Below are 25,145 nucleotides of genomic sequence, written 5' to 3'. Positions count from 1 at the left end.
CTGCAAAAAAAAATTGAGATAGCTGATCCCTGTCAAAAGTGTGCCATAAAATAATAATGTTTTATTTTTAAGTCAGTTTTATTTTGCAATCTCCTCCTTGAGTTTCAGAATTATAGCACCAGAAAAAAAATGAGCAGTTAATTCCATAGTTTGGGATTTAAAAGCTAACAGAAACAGTTGTATAAAATGTCACTTACCTTAACTAACTAACTGGGAAATAACCTGACAGATTGACCTCTTGCTGACTCTATGAGCTTCCTTCTCTTGTGAACATTAGTTTTTACGCACCTCACTTTTTCCCTTCACGATTGGAAGAAAATAACAGACCCCCACCCCAAAAGGAATTCAGCAAACGTACTTTCGGCACATTTTACTGCATTCCAAAACCTGTTGCCTTCCGATGATATCCAAACGATAATTGTAAAGAGGAAGTTTGTTAACAGTTGATACAGCAGCACAAGAGGAAACAGGAATGGAGCTGCTTCATGGCTATCAACAGTTAACTTCCTGCGCAGGACATAACATTAACAACCATAACTCAACAGTGTATTGCCCAATTAACTTGCATAAGTTTTGGCTTAATTATCGTGCTTTTGGGGATAAAATTATAAAGAACTGTTTTACAAAAATGTCCCACATGGTTTCCACTTCAGGCAAATTTATGTTGCAATTTAAAATCATAAAACAATATGCAATATTAATACAATTGAGTATCGTTACAATCAGTCCCTGGACATGGTTCCCCAGTTTATTATGGTTTCAGACAGGATACCCCAAATTGACAAGCTCTCAGATAGGGTGAGGTGTACTGGTTCCCCTACTTTATTTACCCACCTCATTTGGTGGCAAGATTATATATACATGTATGTATAGAAGATTACATTTGCTCAGTTGAGAAATAAAAAGCCAGTTCAAAAAAATGTTATGTTAAAAACGATACACAGATCATTCTCTGAGTTCCATGAAAAATTGATGATGGGTGTTATGCCTGTTACATTGTATGATACCGTAGCATTGTTATTGATAGGCAACTGTTGATTTTGAGATGCTCGGTTTTGCAGATCAGCAGAACAGTCTTTATCATATTTCCTTTCGACTCTGGTTTCACTTCCTTCCTGGCTTCAAGCAAAGACACAGTGAGAGAGAGACAGAGCTTGTAGCCACAGCGGATCATAGTTCAGCTTGTTTCAATTTGCCTCTCTGCCTCTGAAGAGTTGCTGTTTGAAGCACTCTTGCAATGTTCAGGTGTAATATTTCAGCATTCTCTCTGCTGGCCACTGAATTTACATCTGAGTTTACTTTTGAGTGTATGCCTTTTCTTTAAAAGGAAAGTTCCAATTAAATTTCAATAAGCATGCAAGTACTATGGGGTTTTAATCTGTCATAAAGGCAGTATTTTATTGTTGTTACAAATGCAATGTTTTTTAAGATTGTTGTTTGGAACTACAGTGCATTAATACAGGCTACAAGGATGAGTGAAAGGGATCATATGTCTTGTTCTGAATTCTCCTGACAAGAAGGCTACATGGTATGTAAACATACAAATGTGATGGATGAGTATGCCATTTAGCCCCTAGGACTGTTCCACCTTTTGGTAAGATCATGGCTGATTGTGACCTCTCCTTTCTCTTTGTCCCTTTGAACCCCTAAAAATCTAACAAAATTAGCCTTAAAAATATTCAATAACTCTGCTTCCACACGGAAGAGGATTCTACAGACTAACAATCTGCTGAGAGAAAAAAAAACTCTTCATCTGCATCTTAATTAGGAGACTTCTTATTTTTCAACTAGTTCTGGTCTCTCCCTTAATAGGAAATGTCCTTTTGATATCCACAAGTGAATCTTAGAATAAGATCAACTCTCCTTAATCTAGACACCAGTGAATCCAAGTTGAATCTGCCAAACATGTTCTTATAGCACAACACTTTTATCTCAGGAATCAGCCAAGAATATCCTCTTTGACCATAAGGCATAAGAGCAGAAGTCAGCCATTCAGCCTTGGAGTTTGCTCAACCATTCAGTAAGATCATGGCTGATCTGTTAATCCCCAATTCTACTTTCCTGGCTTTTCCCATAACCTTTGACTTTCTTACTGATTAAACATCAGTTTACCTTAGCCTTGAATATACTTAATAATCAAGCCTCATCAGTAAATATTTCCACACTTTCACTATCTCAGAATCCCCATAGTGCAGAAGCTTATTGTCCCTCTGAAGAGGATCCCACCGGACCCATAACCCTAGCCTATCCCTGTAACCCTGCATTTCCCATGGTTAATCCACATGGCTGCACATGCCTGGATACAATGGGCAATTTAGACTGGCCAATCCAACCTAACCTGCACATCTTTGGACTATGGGAAGAAACTAGAGCACCTAGAGGAAACTCATGCAGACACAGGGAAAATGTACAAACATCACTCAGACAGTCACCCAAGGGTGGAATCCAACCTGGATCCCTGGTGCTGTGAGGCCACAGTGCTAATCACGTAGCCACTGTAGCACCGTAATCTGTAAGAGACAAATAATGACTTCTCATCTCTGTACTAAATGTGCGGTCCCTTATTCTGATCTTCCTCAGAACTGACGTTAGCTAGAGCAATGTTGGTTTAACTGTGAGGAAGGGTCTCTGGGCCCGAAACATGAACTCTGACTTTTTGTCACGGATGCTGCAGACCTACTGAGTTTTTCCAGCAACTTCTGTTTTTGTTCCTGATTTACAGTATCTGCAGTTCTATCAGTTTTTATGCATTATCTGCAAGCTGCACTCCAGAGATTCACCAAAGATCCTCAGGCAGCATGTTCTAGATCATCTGACTAGAAGGACAAGGGCAGCAGATGCATGGGAATACTATCGCCTGCAAGTTCCCCTCCAAGCCACTTACCATCCTGACTTGGAAATATATTACTGTTCCTTCACTGGTGCTGGGTTAAAATCCTGGAATTCCCTCCCTAACGGCATTGATGGTTAACCCAAACAGGTGGACTGCAGGTAGTTCAAGAAGGCAGCACACCACATCTTCTCAAGGGCAACTAGGGACGGACAATAAATGTTGGCCAGCTAGCAACACCCACATCCCACAAATGAATACAAACAAACATAGAAAATAGGAGCTGGAATAGGCTATTTGTCCATTCAAGCCTGCTCTGCCATTCATTGTATCATGGCTGATCATCCAGCTCGTTAGCCTGTTCCCAGATTTCCACGATATCCTTTGAAAATGTTCCAGAATTATCAGTAAAGATACATTCCAATGATAAAGAACATCATTAGGGAAGGAATATTTCACTTGTATATAACTGACCAGGTTAAAAACTGAAAGAGGTATACAATTCCATGAGGATTAATGGGTCCTCAGAAGACTGGACAGAATACAAGAAGCAACCAACAAAGAATAATCAAAAATCCAATAGTAATGGAGAAAACAGAATTTGAGAGAAAGATAGCTATCTATGAAAACAGATAGTAAGGTTATCTATTTAAAAATGTAAAGAGCAAATTCAGCATTGGTCTCTGAGATGGAATGTGTGGATAATTAGTATTAGGAAATAAAAAATGGGGGATGCATTGAAAAGATAGTTTGTGTCTTTCTGCCACGTTGAAGAAAAATAACATCTCAGAAATAAATATAAACCAAGAGGTGAAAGGAATAGAAGATTATAGTCACCAGGAAAATGGTACTGAGAAAAAAAATTGTGCTGAAGGTTCACACTGGGACTGAAAATATTAAATTTGAGATAACTGAGAAAGAAACCTGTCTAATTTTGCCCAGATTGGCCCAGAAGTAGGATCTGCAGGAAAGCTGTCATCATGAATTTAAAAGTAACACAGTTTGGGAGAGTGAAACGATGGATATAAATTAAAACAAAACGCAGAACTGTGGATGCTGAAAATCTGAAACATAAACAGAAATTGCTGGAAAATCTCCGCAGATCTGGCAGCATCGATGGAGAGGAAGTAGAGTGTTTTGAGTTCAATGACCCTTCTTCGGAATGGATATAACCATTGGGAACCAAGAATCATTTTGGACTCATTTAAGGAGAAGAGAAAAATCGAAGAGACAGTGTGAAGTATAACTGCAAATTGAGATTTTTGGTCATCTTAAAGGTTAGAAGAGGACAGGACGATTCTGTAGTTGAAAATATAATTTGCCTACAAAAATAGTGTTCAGGCTATGTTGCTTTTAGTTTGTTTATTGCAGAAGAAGTTAAGAAATCTTGTCAGAGTCATACAGTATGGAAACAGGCCTGTGGGCCCAACTTGTCCATGCCAACCAGGTTTCCTAAACTGAACCAGTCCCATCTGTCTGTATTTGCCCCACATTCCTCTAAAATCTTCCTATACTTGCACCTGTCCAAATGTCTTTTGAATGTGGTAACTGTATCCAGATCCTCCACTTCCTCTTGTAGCTCGTTCCGTATAGGTACCACCCACTGCGTGAAAAGTTGTCCCTTAGGTGCATTTTAAATCTTTCCCCTCTTAACTTAAACCTGTGCCCTCTAGTTTGGACCCCTCTACCCTGGGGAAAAGACCTTGGCTGGATGGGTAGGGAAATTTTTCCCTGGAGCATAGGAGGCTGATGGGTGACCCTAACAAGATATATAAAATCATGAGAAGCATAGAAAAGATTAATAGCCAAGGTCTTTTCACTAGGGTAAGGGAGACCAAAACTAAAAAGCATATTGTTTAAAGGAGGCCACATTATTATACAGTTTCATTTGTATCATAAAGTATAGTATATATACTTATGCCATTTTTTCTTGTTGAAAATTTAATATCAATAGTTAAACAGCCTCGCCTTCATCATTTCACTGATAAGTCATTGGCTTTGCTGTTGAATAAGTGTAAAGTGGCTGCATGATTTGCTCAATGGGATAAAGATATCTAGCTGTAATTAGAGATAATGGGAACTGCAGATGCTGGAGAATTCCAAGATAATAAAATGTGAGGCTGGATGAACACAGCAGGCCAAGCAGCATCTCAGGAGCACAAAAGCTGACATTTCGGGCCTAGACCCTTCATCAGAGAGGGGGATGGGGGGAGGGAACTGGAATAAATAGGGAGAGAGGGGGAGGCGGACCGAAGATGGAGAGTAAAGAAGATAGGTGGAGAGAGTGTAGGTGGGGAGGTAGGGAGGGGATAGGTCAGTCCAGGGAAGACGGACAGGTCAAGGAGGTGGGATGAGGTTAGTAGGTAGCTGGGGGTGCGGCTTGGGGTGGGAGGAAGGGATGGGTGAGAGGAAGAACCGGTTAGGGAGGCAGAGACAGGTTGGACTGGTTTTGGGATGCAGTGGGTGGGGGGGAAGAGCTGGGCTGGTTGTGTGGTGCAGTGGGGGGAGGGGACGAACTGGGCTGGTTTAGGGATGCGGTGGGGGAAGGGGAGATTTTGAAACTGGTGAAGTCCACATTGATACCATATGGCTGCAGGGTTCCCACGCGGAATATGAGTTGCTGTTCCTGCAACCTTCGGGTGGCATCATTGTGGCACTGCAGGAGGCCCATGATGGACATGTCATCTAGAGAATGGGAGGGGGAGTGGAAATGGTTTGCGACTGGGAGGTGCAGTTGTTTGTTGCGGACTGAGCGGAGGTGTTCTGCAAAGCGGTCCCCAAGCCTCCGCTTGGTTTCCCCAATGTAGCTACACTTGTCCCCACACCTCCTCCCTCACCCCCATCCCAGGCCCCAAGATGACATTCCACATTAAGCAGAGGTTCACCTGCACATCTGCCAATGTGGTATACTGCATCCACTGTACCCGGTGCGGCTTCCTCTACATTGGGGAAACCAAGCGGAGGCTTGGGGACCGCTTTGCAGAACACCTCCGCTCAGTTCGCAACAAACAACTGCACCTCCCAGTCGCAAACCATTTCCACTCCCCCTCCCATTCTCTAGATGACATGTCCATCATGGGCCCCCTGCACTGCCACAATGATGCCACCCGAAGGTTGCAGGAACAGCAACTCATATTCCGCGTGGGAACCCTGCAGCCATATGGTATCAATGTGGACTTCACCAGTTTCAAAATCTCCCCTTCTCCTACTGCATCCCTAAACCAGCCCAGTTCGTCCCCTCCCCCCACTGCACCACACAACCAGCCCAGCTCTTCCCCCCCACCCACTGCATCCCAAAACCAGTCCAACCTGTCTCTGCCTCCCTAACCGGTTCTTCCTCTCACCCATCCCTTCCTCCCACCCCAAGCCGCACCCCCAGCTACCTACTAACCTCATCCCACCTCCTTGACCTGTCCGTCTTCCCTGGACTGACCTATCCCCTCCCTACCTCCCCACCTACACTCTCTCCACCTATCTTCTTTACTCTCCATCTTCGGTCCGCCTCCCCCTCTCTCCCTACTTATTCCAGTTCCCTCCCCCCATCCCCCTCTCTGATGAAGGGTCTAGGCCCGAAACGTCAGCTTTTGTGCTCCTGAGATGCTGCTTGGCCTGCTGTGTTCATCCAGCCTCACATTTTATTATCTAGCTGTAATTAGAACATTTTGCACTTTTTATATTCAATGTATTTTTGGATTCTGTTTTCCAGAATGCCCTTATAGGCATGTCCTTGCAGGCATTCACATTTATCTTTGAAGCCTGACATCGATGGACTTTTGTTAGGTCAGGGTTTCAAGAGCTTTGGAGCAAGGGTAGTTAAAAGGAATTGAGATACAGATCATTCATGATTTAATTGAATGGTGGGATTGAACAGCCTTCGAGGTTGAATTGCTTAATTCTGTTCTGATGTTGATATCTGAGAGAATTGATAGCATGCCCAAGCCTGTGAACAGAAGATAATAAAATGTGAGGCTGGATGAACACAGCAGGCCAAGCAGCATCTCAGGAGCACAAAAGCTGACGTTTCGGGCCTAGACCCTTCATCAGAGAGGGGGATGGAGGGAGGGAACTGGAATAAATAGGGAGAGAGGGGGAGGCGTACCGAAGATGGAGAGTAAAGAAGATCTGTGAAGATTTTTTTAAGTTTCTGCTATTTATTTGTCTGTTCATTATGTATTGCGTTGATTAGGAGTTTAAAATTAAAAATTTCATCTAATATCTGCCACTTTTTAAAGGTAAGGAAGGTTTTATGAATGTGAGGGTTAGAACCAGCAGCAATTTGCAATTTAAAAAGGAGTATGAACAGAAGACTCCTTTTTAAATTGCAAATTGCTGCTGGTTCTAACCCTCACATTCATAAAACCTTCCTTACCTTTAAAAAGTGGCAGATATTAGATGAAATTTTTAATTTTAAACTCCTAATCAACGCAATACATAATGAACAGACAAATAAATAGCAGAAACTTAAAAAAATCTTCACAGTATTAGATGAAAATTTTTAATCGATTAGTCCATTGCCTGTCTATTATATTTTTCTGCATGCCAGAGGTGGTATTGAACAAGTGAAAATGTCACACACTGGATCAATAAAGGGAAACGGATGAAGTTGACAACTACAGGCCAACTAGTCTTGCATTAGTGATGGGAAAGCATTAGAGACTATTGTTAAGAACAAACTAATTTTCAATTCCCCATCAGTGATTACATCATATGTGTACCTCCTCGGTTGTAATACTTTTGGATTGCTGACTCATAGTCTCCGATGCCTGGCCCACACTCTGTACTGGTTTGTCGTTTTGTCTTTAGGGCCTTTGTACCTTAAGAATTGAATGGATTCTACTGATCTTCTGTGAAAAGGTTGATCCTCTCCTCAGGTTGATTTTTCCTACTTTCACATTTTGGTTTCACTCACCATGTGAATGGTTTTCTCCAATATAAAATCTACTAGGAATGTAATAAGTCTGACCAAGACTCATGAATTATTCCAACAGTAACGCTGTCTCTTATGAATTCTGATTTCAAAGTTCCATTATCATAATTTTCCACATGTCCGTGGAGATGATTGATGAAATTATCTGTGGATTCCTTTGAATGCTGAACTCTTCCATTAAATCTTACTCTTTCAATGATTTTATTTATTGTAAAATTAAGTTTGTAGTACTTCAACACAAGCATTATTTGCTTCTATTATTTCTATGTGAGCATTAACGTTATCAGCTTTAGTCCAGAATGCAAAATGTATTGATTTGGGGTAAATCATGAGGGATTACAATAGAGTAAGTAGGGAAAACACAAATCTTGTGGCAAATGTCAGTATCTAGGGATGATAAATGGGAAATAATTGGCAAAAGAGCTACAGGAAAAATTAGGTCATTCTTTTGCACGTACGCTTATTAAGATATGGAAGTAATTACCTTAAAGATTGATGTTCAATCAGCTTTCATATGAATTTTTGAAAGATAATTGGAAAAGCATTTGAAGATATAATTTACAGGGTAAAACATTGGTAAATTGCTCAGAGATAATAAAATGTGAGGCTGGATGAACACAGCAGGCCAAGCAGCATCTCAGGAGCACAAAAGCTGACGTTTCGGGCCTAGACCCTTCATCAGAGATCTCTGATGAAGGGTCTAGGCCCGAAACGTCAGCTTTTGTGCTCCTGAGATGCTGCTTGGCCTGCTGTGTTCATCCAGCCTCACATTTTATTATCTTGGATTCTCCAGCATCTGCAGTTCCCATTATCTCTGGTAAATTGCTCAGCTTTTTCAAAGAGTTATGACAGGTTGAATAGCTCGCTTCTGTGCTATACTATCTTAAACTATATTTATGAGGTAGTTTTGGATTTCAGTAACAGTGTAAAACATTCAATATTGGTCTGCTCACCCATTAAACATTTTTCTGGTAGATTATCCAATACTATTTGAAAATCAGGAGGGTAACCCAATTTTATACATTTACACTTTTATTCAAACTGAAAATAACCCTAAGAACACAGTGAAATTTTAATTTTTGTTCCACTGGAAAATCTATTTTGAATTTTAGTTGTTATAAATTTGAATATTATTCGTAAACTTTGCCTTTAGTGATCAACAATGTGTCAAGTTCTAGTTTTGCCATTATCTTCACAAATTAAAAAGTAATCTGAAATTTCTAGTAATGCTTAACACAAAAGAACATCAGTAGTAAATATAAATAAGTTACACCGAATAGTCTGAATTTGTAGACAAGGTTATCCCTGAACTGAATGTCAGCCAGCAAATCTGAAAACTGGCAATATGGCCTAATTTTCAAGTTTGATGAAAGATTTGTAACTTTTTCCTCATTTCTGCTCAGGCACTTACAGAATTGACGACTCAATTCTAAATTCAATAATTTGACACCATGAACTCCATCCTTCATTTGGATTAACTACTCGAGTCCTGTTAATATAGGCTTGGTTTCTGTACATCTACAATACTTTTTGAATTAACATCGACCACATCATCTATATCACATTAGAACTCTTTTTTACCCTTTGCTCTGGCTCTTAAATACTTCCTAATCGATTTGTTTAGAGATATTACACCAGGTAGGACTTGTACCCAGGCCTTCTACTCCAGAGCTAGGGACATTACGCCAGTAAAGACCCCTATGCTGGAGATCTATTATCATTTGTTCCACTTGTACCCTCCATCCTTTTCCCCATCTCTCCAGCATTAAATCCCATCACTGTTTCCAGCCCCTTCAGATTTCAAGAAGAGTTGCATTGGGCATGTTGTGCAATTTTCAGTCTAAGGCCTTACACAAACGCAACCCTGTCATTGTAGGTTTAAAACATAGAACATTACAGCACAGTACAGGCCCTTCGGCCCTCGATGTTGTGCCAGCCTGTCATACCGATCTCAAGCCCATCTAACCTACACTATTCCATGTACGTCCGTATGCTTATCCAATGACGCCTTAAATGTACCTAAAGTTGGCGAATCTACTACTGTTGCAGGCAAAGTGTTCCATTCTCTTACTATTCTCTGAGTAAAGAAACTACCTCTGACATCTGTCCTATGTCTTTCACCCCTCAATTTAAAGCTGTGCCCCCTCATGCTCACCGTCACCATCCTAGGAAAAAGGCTCTTCCTACCCACCCTATCTAACCCTCTGATTATTTTATATGTTTCAATTAAGTCACCTCTCAACCTTCTTCTCTCTCATGAAAACAGCCTCAAGTCCCTCAGCCTTTCCTTGTAAGACCTTCCCTCCATACCAGGCAACATCCTAGTAAATCTCCTCTGCACCCTTTCCAAAGCTTCCACATCCTTCTTATAATGCGGTGACCAGAACTGTACACAATACTCCAAGTGTGGTCGCACCAGAGTTTTGTACAGCTGCAGCATAACCTCTTGGTTCCGGAACTCGATCCCTCTAGTAATAAAAGCTAAAACACTGTATGCCTTCTTAACAGCCCTGTCAACCTGGGTGCCAACTTTCAAGGATCTGTGTACATGGACACCGAGATCTCTCTGCTCATCTACACTACCAAGAATCTTACCATTAGTCCTGTACTTTGCCTTCCGGTTACTCCTACCGAAGTGCATCACCTCACACTTGTCTGCATTAAGCTCCATTTGCCACCTCTCAGCCCAGCTCTGCAGCTTATGCATGTCTCTCTTCAACCTATGGCATCCTTCGTCACTATCCACAACTCCACCGACCTTACTGTCGTCTGCAAATTTACTAACCCATCCTTCTACACCCTCATCCAGGTCATTTATAAAAATGACAAACAGCAATGGACCCAACACCGACCCTTGCGGTACACCACTAGTAACTGGTCTCCAGGATGAACATTTCCCATCAACTACCACCCTCTGTCTTCTTTCAGCAAGCCAATTTCCGATCCAAACTGCTATATTTCCCACATTTCCATTCCTCCGCATTTTGTACAATAGCCTATTGTGGGGAACCTTATTGAATGCCTTGCTGAAATCCATATACACTACATCAACTGGTTTACTCTCATCTACCTGTTTGGTCACCTTCTCAAAGAACTCAATAAGGTTTGTGAGGCACAACCTTCCCTTCACAAAACCGTGCTGACTAGGAAGTAGTTCTCTTCGCAGAAAAGTGTCTAAACTTTAGAACGAGTTGTCAGGTTGTGGCCCCTGAGAGCCGAAGTGATTATCAGAACTTTTTTTATTGTACTGACAGTCAACAATGTTCATTGTGTGAGGTTGGAGAACAGCCAATAAAATGAACCTGTAATTTTCCTTCACCATGGGAAGAGAAATATATACACAACATATGAGGCAATTCAACAGTATTTAAACTACAGTCAATTTCAAATTTGGCTCTATGGTAGGAAGCAGAGGGTGATGGTTGAAGGTTATTTCTTGGACTGGAGGCCTTTGACTAGTGGTGTGCCACAGGAGTCAGTGCTGGAACCTTTGTTATTTACATAAACTATCTGGATGTGAATGTACAAGGCATGATTAGCAAGTTCGTGGATGATACAAAATTAGAAGGTATCATTGGTGGCGAGGAAGATTATCAAAAACTACAGAGGGATCTTGATCAGATGGGGAAGTGGGGTTGAGGTTTGGCAAATGCAATTCAATACAGATAAGTGTTGTACTTTGAAAAGTTAAACCATGGTAGGACTTATAAAGTAAGTGGTAAGGTCTTGAGGAGCATTGTGGAACAGAGGGACCTAGAACTACAAGTACATAGTTGGTTTAAAGTAGCATCATAGGTGGACAGGGTGGTGAAGAAGGCATTTAGCATGCTGGCCTTCATCTGTTGAGGCATTGAGTAGAGGAGTTAGGATGTTATGTTACAGTTGTATAAATCATTGGTGCGGCTGCATTTGGAGTATTGTGTACAGTTTTGGTCACCCTGTTATAAAAAAAAGTTAAACTGGAAAGTGTGCAAAGAATATTTACAAGGACGTTGCCAGGACAAGGCGGCTTGAGTTATAGGGTGAAGTTGGTCAGGATAGGACTTTGCTCCTTGAAATGTAGGAGAATAAAGGGTGGCCTAATTGATTGCACAAAATCATGAGGGGCACAGATGGGATGAGTGCATACAGTCATTTTCTCAGGGATGGAGAATTGAAAACTAGAGGACATAGTTTTAAGGTACGAGGGGAAAGATTTGAGAAGTACCTGAGGAGCAACTTCACAGAGTGCTGCATATATGGAATGGGTTGCCAGAGAAAGTGGTTGAGGCAGGTACAACAGCAACGTTAAAAAAAACATTTGGATAGGTACCTGGATGAGAAGTATTTAGAGAGACATGGACCAAATGTGGGCAGTTGGAACCAGCTGAGTGGGCACCATAGTCAGCATGGACCAGTTTGGGTCAAAGGGCCTGTTTCCATGCTGTATTACTCTATAACTCGAGATGTTAAGCCCTTTCCAGATGCTGCCAGACCAGCACTTTCCTTTTAAAATATATTTTTAGATCTTCAGTATTGTCACAATTAGCTGTAAGGCTGGTTTGCAATGCAGATTGTTGCCAATGGCATAGGTTCAATTCCCACACTGGTTGACATTACTTAGAAACAGGTGTAGGCATAGGCTTTTCAGCCTCTCAAGTCTGTTCAGTCGTTCAATAAGATCATGGTTGATCTGTGTCCTGACTTCATATACCTGCTTTTGGGCCACATAATCGCCTTCGAACATTTGCTTACTAGAAAAGACTTTCCTTCTCAACGTCTCCCCTCACCTTTGGCATGGTGATCTTCTCGCTAATGTGACAGAAAGACTATGTGACACTATCCTTATTAGAGCTGCGCAGAGAAAAAGGCCCTTCAGCCCTTTTAATTGTCCCCAGTCAAAATCAATCACCTATTACTCAAAGATAACAAGGTTTAGAGCCGGATAAACACAGCAGGCCTAGCATAATTGGAGGAGCAGGAAAGGTGACGTATTGGCTCCGAACCCTTCACCAGAAAATTGGTTCATAATGGTCTAGGCCTGAAACATCAGCTTTCCTGATCCTCTGATGCTGCTTGGCCTGTTGTGTTCATCCAGCTCTACACCTCGTTATGTCAGATTCCCCAGCATCTGCAGTTCCTACTATCTCTCACTTATTATTCAAATCCCATTTTCCAGCGCTTGGCCCATGGCCTTGGATATAATTCGCTTTTACTAAACTTGACTTTAACCTAGTTATTAAATAAGAAACTGACTATCACAACATTTCCCACCTCTACCCTCCCCCTGACGACGACCTTGAATATTCACGAGGGAATATAGGGCGGAACCATTTTAGGGCACCGCCCACAATTTGGCCCACCCACGAGGGGGCGGACACACTTCGGAGGCGGGACTGCGCGCCGTCATTTCCTTTCTCCTCCCGGGCGTGGGGAGGAACGGCCCATGGACTGAGTGAGTGAGGGGGCTGGCGTTTTGCTGCATTTATGACCGTCTGCTGATAGCTTGTAAGTAGTCGTTGCTCTTCTCGTTTAGCCCCGTCCACCACATCGCTCTCCCCCCTTCCATCATCGGTTTGCGAGTTCGTTAAGAAACGTTTACTTTGGACAGTGTGAGGAGAGAAAACCGTGACTGCTCAACCGAGCACGAGTGGAGGGAAGGCTTGATTGGCAACCAGGTGAGCCAATAGGATCCGCTTTTTTGGCAGATTAGCCAATGGGTGCTACAGGAGGGCGGGGAGGGGTAGGGCTATTTGAGCAAGTTTGGTTGGTCTCTTGTCAGGATTTCCTCCTGTTCCAGACTCCAATCTCTGGCAGCAATGAGCAGCCTGTCTATTAGGAGCTGCTGACTGGCAACTCAGGACCGTGTCCCACATTTTTTTCATTAAGTCCAGGGCTGGCTGGCTGGGTGGGTGTATGTATGTATGTATGTGTGTGTTTTAATATGTACGAATCTTAAACAGCATACAAAAGGAACCGAAGAATTCGGGAAGTTTTATTCTTGTAGCTCCACCGCACCACCGGATCGACTTTTTTCCCCAAACAGACGAGCTTCGCTTTTTTAAAAAAAAAATCAAGAACCTCGTTTCTTCTTTTCTTCCCCCATTTCAATCAATTAAGAACTCAAATAACGTTTATTCTTAAATGAGTGAAACGTTTGTTTAGGTTTTGGTATCCAGCAGTGACTTTTGCAAAACATGAAAATGTGTTTAGGAAATCAATGAAAACGTATTGTGCTAAGAATCGTTGGTGTTAAAGCTGCATTTTTAGTAGTTCTTTTAAAAGATAGAAAAAGAACTGAGGGATTGCTCCTGTTGAAAGAGTTGACATTTATTGACTGTCCCTAATTTCTTTTGCGAAGGTGGTGATGAACTGACTGCTGCCTTGAAATGCTGCAGTCTGTTCCGTAGCCGATTTGAGAAATTTTACCAGCTAATCATAAAGGAAGTACAATGTACTTCCAGGTAGGAAGGTGTGAACTGGATAAGGTGGTGTTCCCATTCGTCTGTTGGTGTTGCTATTAATACTGTTTGTTAGATAGGTGCTGTCGAAGAAGCCTTAGAGTTGCTGCAGTGCATTTTTAAGTAAAACACCCTGCATCTGCAGAGGGTTGGAGGTAGTGAATGGATGTTTAATGTGGTGCATGGGCTTTTGATTACACTTAAACAGGAATATGACAAAAACTTTATTATTTGTTTTTTTTTCTCTGATTTAGAATATGTGGTGTGATCTGTCTTGTCAGAAAGAAGGCAAGTTTCAACTTCTTAACTATTTCGAACATATACCTTAATTCTGACAGCTTACATTTTTGCTCTGTTCCTGGCTGAGGTTGCTCCTAATATTTACCACTTGTAGTTTGTAAATAAAATCAAATATACAAATAAATGTAAAGTGATTTCTTAAACTTGTTTAGATATCCATGTAAAATTTCTCAAACACCCCAGAGGACTGTATATATCAGATGCATCAATTCAACTGGCATTTTTATTTTCTTGGGCTACTTCACTATGAGAAGCATGGGGCAAGCTATAATTCTCGCTAGACTTTTAACCTTGTTCAAGGGAGTGGCATCACCAGCTAGGCCAGAATTTATTGCCGTTCTGTTTATTGTTCTTGAGAAATTAGCAGTGAACTGTTGTCTTGAACAATTACTGTCCACGAGGTGTAGGTGCACCAAATGCCATTAGGGAGGGAGGGAGTTCCAAGACTTTGACCCAGTGACCAGTGAAGGATTGCTAATGCTGTTACCAGTTGGAATGGTGTGTGGCTTGAAGGCAATTTCCACGCAATGGTGTTCTCATTGCATCTTTGTCTTCATTTCTAATGGGAAAGATTGTTGGTTTGGAAGTGCTTTTGAAGGAGCTCTGAATTATTGCAGTCTATCTTGTGGATGGCACAAACTGCCCTAGTGCATTGAGGTGAAGGGAATGAATGTTCAAGGTATTGGATGGGCAGTGGCTGCCTTAAAATAGGATGGTTCAAGCTTGTGTTGGAGCAGCTGTCATAAGAACAGGAGTAGGCCGTTCAAACCTGATCCACTGTTCGTGAGATCACGGCCAGTCTGTGGCCTAACTCCATATATTTGCCTTTGGCCCATATCCCTTAAATTTTTTTTATGCTTAAGGTATTAAACTCAGAAAATTTTTTAACTGATCCAGTGGATCATATCCCTTCACTTCTGATTTGTGCCTTTTTTGAAAGGTGAATTGGCTTTCATGAGGTGGGGAAGCCAGTGTGCTATTTAATTTCCAAACTCTCTGCTCTTGTAAAAACTGTGATATCCAGTTTAAATTCTGGTAAATTGATGTTACCTGGGGATTCAGTCATGGTAATGTCATTATGTCTGAGGTTGGTGGTTAGATTCTCTTTTGTTTGAGATGGGCTCATTGCTTTGCTACCTTATTAGCTCAAGCCTCAATTTGCTGATGTCTTGCATATTGGCATGCGGTCATTCAGGATTCAAGGAGTCACAATTTGGTGCTGTGCTCTGTAAAATCATTAGTGAATGATGTCATGTTTGACTTTTTTATAATGGGGAAGGAGGTCACTGAAACAGCTAGAGATGGTTGGGCATAGGATGCTATCCTGAAGAACTGCTACAGTGATATCATGGGATTGAGATGATTGACCTCCAACCGCAGATATCTTCCTCTGTGCTAAGTATGGCTCCAGCCAGGGAAGAATTTTCTTGATAACTGTTGAAAGTTTGGTAAGGCTTTTTGCTACAGTTCAATGTTGCATTAATTTTGGTGAAAGCCAAAGCTTGGCTCCAAGGATTTGCAATGTTTGGGTTGATGGTCCAGCTCCTGTGGAGGAGACACTCCTCTATACTGTGCTGCATTGTATGTGTCTCTACATGAATTTGAACTGAGTCTTATTAGTGGAGATTGGCTGCATTGGGCTTATCCTGATCCTGTTTGGCAAGAACCATTCTTATCTTGAGATAGTTCGAGCTGCAGATGCTGGAGAATCTGAGATAACAAAGTGTACAGCTGGATGAACACAGCAGGTTAAACAGGAAAGCTGATGTTTCGGGTCGAGACCCTTCTTCAGAAAATTCTTATCTTGGTAGTTTTGAAGTCTGACATTAATCAGATGAGATCTTTCACAAGGAAATTTATTGACTTCCTGTTATTTTTCCCCAATTCCTTGATCCAAAAGCTGGATGGTGGGTCCTGATTGGAAAGGTTGTTCCATTTGAGACGCCAAGGTCGATGATGGGCAGTAGGGTTGCTAACTAGTTGTGAAGATGCAATTGAGGTGTAACATAGATGGTTTCAAACATGGGTTTTTCTTTTTAATCAATTTGCTGTGGGGAATGTTGGCAAGGACAAGAAGCCAAGGGTGTGTGTGGGATTTTGGTTATGATGCACATCATCTTCACTTTTATGTTCAGGTGCAAATGTGTGTACAGCTGGCAGTAGAAAAGTCACTATCCTTGCCTTGAATTCAGCTTTTTATAACCCAGCCTAAACCAAGCAAACTGAATTTGTTTTTTTAAATTTATTCATGGAATGTGGGTGTTGTTGGCTAGGTCAGCAATTATTGTTCATTGTGGTTGCCCAGAAAGCAATTTAGAGTCAATGGAGTCATATGTAGGTCTCTGGAATAATAATCTAGTGACAATACCACTAGGCTGTTACCTCCTACAATATCGGTGTCTGTTTAATATCTAACACTAACGTGACAATCATTTTATTTTTTTGTGACTGTCATATCGCTTACTGGTCCTGGAGTTATTTTTGTCCTTCTGCCTGTCTTTTATTTGAAATTTGTTTGCTAGTTATGTTGAACTCACTGCTCTTGTGTAATAGAGCTATACTTGGTGTCTCTACTCCTGATGTGTGTGGCCGAGAAAAACACATCTACATAGAACAATACAGCGCAGAACAGGCCCTTCAGCTCTTGCTGTTGCGCCAACCTGTGAACTAATCTAAGTCCCTCCTGCTACACTATCCCATCATTATCCATTATCCATCTCTTGCTCTTGATTTCCGTTCGTTAACTCAGCATCGAATGCATGCAGATTGTCTGATCTTTGAAGACCAACGATCTCAGATTCTCGACAGTGCAGATTTTGGCCCATCGAGCCTGCACCCATCCTTTGAAAAGCATTCTACTGACACCCAGATTCTGACCCTATCCCTGTAATTGCACAATTGCCATGACCACTCCACCTGACCTATGCATCTTTGGTCTGTGGGAGTAAGCCAGACCACCTGGAGGAAACCCACACAGACGTGGGGCAAATGGGCAAACTCCACACTGAAAGCTGGAATCGAGCCTGACTCTCTGGTGCTGTTAGGCAGCAGTGCTAACCACTAAACCACAAAGATGCTTGATAACACTGAAACTGTACTTCAGCAAAGAACCAACACCAGGAGGCAGTAAACTTTCAATTGGGGACTCTTTTTGGTTAGGGTGAAATTGGAAGAGGATTGGGAATGATGGTTGGTCGTCATGTTCAGTCTGTAAAACAAACAGGATGCAGGTTTGCAAAAATTCAAACAGAAGCCAGCCACACTCGGGTCAAATAACATCTGTAGAGAAAGGAAGTTAAAACTGTTCCAGGTCTGTATCAGCTAAATTAACTACTAACTTATCTAACATGAGATCTTTTGGCTTTAAGATAATAAAATGTGAGGCTGGATGAACACAGCAGGCCAAGCAGCATCTCAGGAGCACAAAAGCTGACGTTTCGGGCCTAGACCCTTCATCAGAGAGGGGGATGGGGGGAGGGAACTGGAATAAATAGGGAGAGAGGGGGAGGCGGACCGAAGATGGAGAGTAAAGAAGATAGGTGGAGAGAGTGTAGGTAGGGAGGGGCTAGGTCAGTCCAGGGAAGACGGACAGGTCAAGGAGGTGGGATGAGGTTAGTAGGTAGCGGGAGGTGCGGCTTGGGGTGGGAGGAAGGGATGGGTGAGAGGAAGAACCGGTTAGGGAGGCAGAGACAGGTTGGACTGGTTTTGGGATGCAGTGGGTGGGGGGGAAGAGCTGGGCTGGTTGTGTGGTGCAGTGGGGGGAGGGGACGAACTGGGCTGGTTGAGGGATGCAGTAGGGGAAGGGGAGATTTTGAAACTGGTGAAGTCCACATTGATACCATATGGCTGCAGGGTTCCCAGGCGGAATATGAGTTGCTGTTCCTGCAACCTTCAGGTGGCATCATTGTGGCAGTGCAGGAGGCCCATGATGGACATGTCATCAAGAGAATGGGAGGGGGAGTGGAAATGGTTTGCGACTGGGAGGTGCAGTTGTTTTTTGCGAACTGAGCGGAGGTGTTCTGCAAAGCGGTCCCCAAGCCTCCGCTTGGTTTCCCCAATGTAGAGGAAGCCGCACCGGGTACAGTGGATGCAGTATACCACATTGGTAGATGTGCAGGTGAACCTCTGCTTGATGTGGAATGTCATCTTGGGGCCTGGGATGGGGGTGAGGGAGGAGGTGTGGGGACAAGTGTAGCATTTCCTGCGGTTGCAGGGGAAGGTGCCGGGTGTGGTGGGGTTGGAGGGCAGTGTGGAGCGAACAAGGGAGTCACGGAGAGAGTGGTCTCTCCGGAAAGCAGACAGGGGAGGGGATGGAAAAATGTCTTGGGTGGTGGGGTCGGATTGTAAATGGCGGAAGTGTCGGAGGATAATGCGTTGTATCCGGAGGTTGGTAGGGTGGTGTGTGAGAACGAGGGGGATCCTCTTGGGGCGGTTGTGGCGGGGGCGGGGTGTGAGGGATGTGTCGCGGGAAATGCGGGAGACGCGGTCAAGGGCGTTCTCGATCACCGTGGGGGGAAAGTTGCGGTCCTTAAAGAACTTGGACATCTGGGATGTGCGGGAGTGGAATGTCTTGTCGTGGGAGCAGATGCGGCGGAGGCGGAGGAATTGGGAATAGGGGATGGAATTTTTGCAGGAGGGTGGGTGGGAGGAGGTGTATTCTAGGTAGCTGTGGGAGTCGGTGGGCTTGAAGTGGACATCAGTTACAAGCTGGTTGCCTGAGATGGAGACCGAGAGGTCCAGGAAGGTGAGGGATGTGCTGAAGATGGCCCAGGTGAACTGAAGGTTGGGGTGGAAGGTGTTGGTGAAGTGGATGAACTGTTCGAGCTCCTCTGGGGAGCAAGAGGCGGCGCCGATACAGTCATCAATGTACCGGAGGAAGAGGTGGGGTTTGGGGCCTGCGTAGGTGCGGAAGAGGGACTGTTCCACGTAACCTACAAAGAGGCAGGCATAGCTGGGGCCGCACCTACACAGGCCCCAAACCCCACCTCTTCCTCCGGTACATTGATGACTGTATCGGCGCCGCCTCTTGCTCCCCAGAGGAGCTCGAACAGTTCATCCACTTCACCAACACCTTCCACCCCAACCTTCAGTTCACCTGGGCCATCTCCAGCACATCCCTCACCTTCCTGGACCTCTCGGTCTCCATCTCAGGCAACCAGCTTGTAACTGATGTCCACTTCAAGCCCACCGACTCCCACAGCTACCTAGAATACACCTCCTCCCACCCACCCTCCTGCAAAAATTCCATCCCCTATTCCCAATTCCTCCGCCTCCGCCGCATCTGCTCCCACGACAAGACATTCCACTCCCGCACATCCCAGATGTCCAAGTTCTTTAAGGACCGCAACTTTCCCCCCACGGTGATCGAGAACGCCCTTGACCGCGTCTCCCGCATTTCCCGCGACACATCCCTCACACCCCGCCCCCGCCACAACCGCCCCAAGAGGATCCCCCTCGTTCTCACACACCACCCTACCAACCTCCGGATACAACGCATTATCCTCCGACACTTCCGCCATTTACAATCCGACCCCACCACCCAAGACATTTTTCCATCCCCTCCCCTGTCTGCTTTCCGGAGAGACCACTCTCTCCGTGACTCCCTTGTTCGCTCCACACTGCCCTCCAACCCCACCACACCCGGCACCTTCCCCTGCAACCGCAGGAAATGCTACACTTGTCCCCACACCTCCTCCCTCACCCCCATCCCAGGCCCCAAGATGACATTCCACATCAAGCAGAGGTTCACCTGCACATCTACCAATGTGGTATACTGCATCCACTGTACCCGGTGCGGCTCCCTCTACATTGGGGAAACCAAGCGGAGGCTTGGGGACCGCTTTGCAGAACACCTCCGCTCAGTTCGCAAAAAACAACTGCACCTCCCAGTCGCAAACCATTTCCACTCCCCCTCCCATTCTCTTGATGACATGTCCATCATGGGCCTCCTGCACTGCCACAATGATGCCACCTGAAGGTTGCAGGAACAGCAACTCATATTCCGCCTGGGAACCCTGCAGCCATATGGTATCAATGTGGACTTCACCAGTTTCAAAATCTCCCCTTCCCCTACTGCATCCCTCAACCAGCCCAGTTCGTCCCCTCCCCCCACTGCACCACACAACCAGCCCAGCTCTTCCCCCCCACCCACTGCATCCCAAAACCAGTCCAACCTGTCTCTGCCTCCCTAACCGGTTCTTCCTCTCACCCATCCCTTCCTCCCACCCCAAGCCGCACCTCCCGCTACCTACTAACCTCATCCCACCTCCTTGACCTGTCCGTCTTCCCTGGACTGACCTATCCCCTCCCTACCTCCCCACCCACACCTTCTCCACCTATCTTCTTTACTCTCCATCTTCGGTCCGCCTCCCCCTCTCTCCCTATTTATTCCAGTTCCCTCCCCCCATCCCCCTCTCTGATGAAGGGTCTAGGCCCGAAACGTCAGCTTTTGTGCTCCTGAGATGCTGCTTGGCCTGCTGTGTTCATCCAGCCTCACATTTTATTATCTTGGAATTCTCCAGCATCTGCAGTTCCCATTATCTCTGATATCTTTTGGCTTTAAACCATTTGAATCTCTTCTACAACTTTTCAGATTGTGGAAGATTGGGAGGATGCAACATAGATGGATTTAAGGGAAATATGCTGAGAAACAGGATTCAGCAGGCACAAGTTGGTCCATGAGGATCTTGTCAATGAATCACGTGTATTAGGATAATAATGATCTCAAAAAGATCACTTCATATATGTCAAAGCAGTAAAATGAGTGTTTAAGATCAGATTTGTGAAGGTAATGATGAGAAATATTTGCTTAGCCAATATATTATGGGTGGTCACCAGTCACCCGATGCAAAAAAAAAAGTCAGCGATCGACAGCCTGGAAAGAGGCCTGAGTTTGTGCCAGTCAAAAACAAGTACCTCACTCTTCTAAGATAACAAAGTGTGAAGCTGGATGAACACAGCAGGCCAAGCAGCATCTTAGGAGCACAAAAGCTGACGTTTTGGGCCTAGACCCTTCATCAGAAAAGGGGGATGTGGAGCGGATTCTGAAATAAATAGGGAGAGAGGGGAGAGGCGGACTGAAGCTCGATAGAGGAGAAGATAGGTGCAGAGGAGAGTATGGGTGGGGAGATAGGGAGGGTATAGGTCAGTTTGGGGAGGATGGACAAGTCGAGGGGGCGGGATGAGGTTAGTAGGTAGGGAATGGAGGTGTGGCTTGAGGTGGAAGGAGGGGATAGGTGAGAGGAAGAACAGGTTAGGGAGGCGGGGACAAGCTGGGCTGGTTTTGGGATGCAGTGGGGGGAGGGGAGATTTTGAAGCTGGTGAAGTCCACATTGATACCATTGGGCTGCAGGGTTCCCAAGCGGAATATGAGTTGCCGTTCCTGCAACCTTCGGTTGGCATCATTATGGCACTGCAGGAGGCCCAGGATGGACATGTCACTTGGGGAATGGGGGAGGGAGTTGAAATGGTTCACGACTGGGAGGTGCAGTTGTTTATTGCGAACCGAGCATAGGTGTTCAGGAAAGCGGTCCCCAAGCCACTGCTTGGTTTCCCCAATGTAGAGGAAGCCACACTGTGTTCAGTGGATGCAGTATACCACGTTGGCGGATGTGCAGGTGAACATCTGCTTGATGTGGAAAGTCATTTTGGGGCGTTGGATGGGGGAGGCGTGGGGGCAAGTGTAGCACTTCCTGCGGTTGCAGGAGAAAGTGCCAGGTGTGGTGGGGTTGGAGGGGAGTGTGGAGCGGACAAGTGAGTCGCAGAGAGAGTGGTCTCTCCGGAAGGCAGACAAGGATGAGGTGGGAAAAATGTCTTGGGTGGTGGGGTTGGATTGTAGACGGCCAAAGTAGCCCAGCTCGTCCCCGTCTGCTTAACCTCTTCTTCCTCTCTCCTATCCCCTCCTCCCATCTCAAGCCACACCTCCACTTCCTACGAACTAACCTCATCCCGCCCCCTTGACCTGTCCATCCTCCCTGGACTGACCCATCCCCTCCCTACCTCCCCACCCACGCTCTTCTCTGCACCTATCTTCTCCTCTATCCAGCTTCAGTCCACCTGCCCCTCTCTCCCTATTTATTTCAGAATCCTCTCCCCATCCCCCTTTTCTGATGAAGGGTCTAGGCCCGAAACGTCAGCTTTAGTGCTCCTGAGATGCTGCTTGGCTTGCTGTGTTCATCCAGCTTCACACTTTGTTATTTTGGATTCTCCAGCATCTGTAGTTCCCGTTGTCTCTGATCACAATTTTAACCTCACTCTTCTAATTCCATTTTTCAGCATTTGGCCCATATTTGTGCGTGCCTTGGCATCTCAAATGCATATCTAAATGTACTTAAATGTTATGAGGGTTTCTGCCCTTATCCCACATCAAGTTATAAATTTCTAACCATTTGTAGGAGAAATAGTTTCCTGTCCTTTCCTCTGCATTTTCTCCCCCTTGTCTTCAGTCTTTGCCCTTTTGTCATTGATCTGCTCCCAGTCAAGAGGAAAAGATTTTCTGACCGCCCTGTCTATGTTCCTGATCTTATACCCAAATCATGTTGCCCCTCCATTTCCCCTGCTCTAAGGATTACAACCCTAGTCTCCATAACTGAAACTCTTTTTTTTTAAATTCTGACAACATCCCAGTAAATTTCCTTTGTGCCCTCTCAGTTGCGATCACTTTTCTCTTATAATATGGATTCCAGAACTGGACACACTATTCTAGCCTAACCAACTTTTTAAATGCAGTTCCAAGATAACCTCTACACTTAAACTCTGCCTTTTCTAATGAAGATGAGTATCCCATATGTCACCTTTAGCCACTTGATCTACTTGCTTTTCTACCTTAAAGGACTCTGATCCTTGGTGCCTCCAAGGGTCCTAATATTTATGTATTCTGTTTCTTTGTCTTACCCCTCTCCAATGCATCACCCTACAGCTATCTTGGTTGAATTCCATTTGCCTCTCGTCAGCCCATTTGACTAGCTGTCTCCTACTGTAATCTGAAACTGTTCTCCTTGCTGTGCTACAGCACTAATTTCTGTGTAACCTGCAAACCTTCTGATCAGGTGCCCAATGGTTAAATCTAAATTGTTTATAGAAATCACAAATGGTAAGGACTGTAATGTTGATCCCTGTAGAACCCCACTGAACACAAGTTTTCAGTCATGCAAATACTCAGGGAATCATGGCTTCCTGCCACTGTCTGAATTCTGGATCCATTTGGCTGAATTTCCTTGGATGCAATGGACTGTTATCTTTGCTATCAGACTTCCATGAAACAGGTTGCTGAAATCCACATGGACCACATCTCCTGTATTGCCCTCATTTATACACCTGGTCATCTCTTCAGAAAAGTTCAATCATGTTAGTCAGACATGAGCTCTACTAAACAAAATTGCTGAATGTTCTTCATTAATCTTTACCTCTCCAAGTGAAGATTATTTCTTTCCTTCAGAATAGTTTCCAATAGTTTTCCTACTCCTGAGGCTAGACTGGCCTATGGGTTCCTGGTTTATTCTTTGACGACTTGAACAGTGTTACAACATTGGCTGACTTTCAATTCCTCTCTAGCCACAGAGGATTGTAACTTATTGCTAACATGCCTGTAGTTTCCTCCCTTGTCTGAATAGACAAGGATGCATTTCATCTGGCCCTAGAGGTTTGCCTACTTTCCAGCCTGGCAGACCTCTCAAAGCTCTTCTGTCTACTCTAATTTTAAGTAGAACAGTCCTTCTCTCAGTTTACCCACATTATCCCACTTACTAATGAACACCGACATTAAGTAGGCACTTAGAACCCTATCTACATCCTGGAATTCCATGCAGGAACTACTGCTGTGGCCTTGTTGGGTGCTAGTCTTGTTGAGGCTTTATCCTGAATGTGCTTGTTAAAAAAAAAGTCAGGATCTTTCATTAGTTTAACTGTCATTATTGTATTATAACACCCCCCCCCTCCCCCACCCCCAAAGAAAAATACTGGTTCATAGAACATAGAACATTACAGCACAGTACAGGCCCTTCGGCCCTCGATGTTGTGCCGACCTGTCATACCAATCTCAAGCCCATCTAACCTACACTATTCCATGTACGTCCATATGCTTATCCAATGACTACTTAAATGTACCTAAAGTTGGCAAATCTACTACCGTTGCAGGCAAAGTGTTCCATTCCCTTACTACTCTCTGAGTAAAGAAACTACCTCTGACATCTGTCCTATATCTTTCACCCCTCAATTTAAAGCTATGCCCCCTTGTGCTTGCACAGGTAGATAAGATAGCGAAGGCAGCATTTGGAATGCTTGCCTTTATTGGTCAGTGTGTTGAGCACAGGAGTTGGGAGGTCACGTATTGGCTGTGCAGGACATTGGTTAGGCTGCTGTTGGAATATTGCATGCAATTTGGGCCTCCCTGCTATAAGAAGAATGTTGTGAAACTTGAAAGGATTCAGAAAAGATTTACAAAGAAGTTGCTGGGGCTGAATAGGCAGAGGCTATTTTTCTTGGAGCCATCGGAGGCTTATGGGTAACCTTTACAGAGGTTTATAAAATCATGAGCAGCATGGAAAGGGTAAATAGACAAGGGTTTTTTCCTGGGTTGCGGGAGTTCAAAACTAGAGGGCATAGGTTTAAGGTGAGAGGGGAAAGATATAAAAGGGACTCAAGGGGCAAT

General features: G+C 44.2%; 2 protein-coding genes across 8 annotated transcripts in view; one reads left to right on the top strand and one right to left on the bottom strand.

Annotated features, from left to right (window-relative positions):
* Nucleotides 1–395, bottom strand: part of si:dkey-3d4.3 (RING finger protein B) — an 86,781-nt gene extending 86,386 nt beyond the window's left edge. For both annotated transcript variants that reach the window (XM_059647516.1, XM_059647518.1), the window contains exon 1: nucleotides 198–395. The gene's annotated coding sequence lies outside the window, so the exon portion shown is untranslated. The remainder of the gene's footprint in view (nucleotides 1–197) is intronic.
* LOC125454088 (ras-related protein O-RAL) overlaps nucleotides 1–25,145 on the top strand; it is a 106,640-nt gene that overhangs the window by 27,510 nt on the left and 53,985 nt on the right. For 2 of the 6 annotated variants that reach the window (XM_048534405.2, XM_048534406.2), the window contains exon 1: nucleotides 13,165–13,414. The exons of 1 other annotated variant lie outside the window; for it this stretch is intronic. The gene's annotated coding sequence lies outside the window, so the exon portion shown is untranslated. Of the gene's footprint in view, nucleotides 1–13,158; nucleotides 13,415–14,451; nucleotides 14,486–25,145 lie in introns of those variants that run through there. 3 more of the 6 variants (XM_048534407.2, XM_048534408.2, XM_059647520.1) reach the window with 3 other exon arrangements.

The sequence above is a fragment of the Stegostoma tigrinum genome, chromosome 7, assembly GCF_030684315.1.
Source record: "Stegostoma tigrinum isolate sSteTig4 chromosome 7, sSteTig4.hap1, whole genome shotgun sequence".
Classification (NCBI taxonomy): Eukaryota; Metazoa; Chordata; class Chondrichthyes; order Orectolobiformes; family Stegostomatidae; genus Stegostoma; species Stegostoma tigrinum.
Note: the sequence above shows the minus strand (reverse complement) of the source record. Positions and strands in the feature narration are given on the sequence as shown.